The following is an 884-nucleotide window of genomic DNA, read 5'->3' as shown; positions in this document are numbered from 1 at the left end:
TATTTTTTTGTTTTATCTTAATATATTCTTGAATCTCCCCTGGATCTATGTGTCCAGTCCATGGTTTGGGTTTTTTTTTTTTGTCCTTGTCCATTCAGAATAAGCACCTGAGCTGACTGTGCACAGACACTTCTATCATAAAGTGGCTCTAGAAAATAAACTATTCAATAAATACTATGCCAAAAATCCAATAACCATTCTTGGTTTCTGTTTCTTTTGTTATTTTTGGAAGGCCATCTTCAGCCTGGTAACTTCTGTACAAACTCACAGCACTATCAGCCTCTCAGTGTTTAGTCCTGCTCTTCAGTTGTTAGAGTTTATAATGGAGGGACCAGTTCTGCCCAGACTTGCTGACTCCTGGAGAAGGAGGAGAGCTATACCAGCTTTTGGTGTGACTTTATCCACTCCTACATTCTGGATGCATTATCTTAACCTGTTATGTCAAGTTTCAGCAAGAGCTGCTTCTACTTTTGTGAAAAAAATAAGTGTACTGTTAACAAATGTTGGGGTCTGCTCAGTATTTCTCTTGATGGAGAGTGTTTTGCAGCTGAAGGAGCAGCAAAATCTTGAGTAAGATGACAGAATAGGCTGGGAGGTGGAAATGAACTTGCTGAGTTAAAAAGGTGATCCAGAGTAACAGAAACAAGCCAAAATAAGGAATTTTTACAATTAAGAAGTTTGCCTCACCTTTTCAATTTCCAGTGTTAGATGTGGCATTGGATAAGTACATAATTTTGGAGAGTGTTTTGGCTGGTGTTCTTTGGAATCTGAGGTGAGACTGCTTCCCCAAACCAGAATTTTAAACAATATTACTTTTACCATCTCACCCCATAGGAATTGACTTACTGAGTAGCAGTTCTGGTTTTTTAAAACACCTAGCTTCA

This window comes from Zonotrichia leucophrys, chromosome 9 (genome assembly GCF_028769735.1).
Source record: "Zonotrichia leucophrys gambelii isolate GWCS_2022_RI chromosome 9, RI_Zleu_2.0, whole genome shotgun sequence".
NCBI lineage: Eukaryota > Metazoa > Chordata > Aves > Passeriformes > Passerellidae > Zonotrichia > Zonotrichia leucophrys.
The sequence above is the reverse complement of the archived record's forward strand: the minus strand, read 5'-3'. Positions refer to the sequence as shown.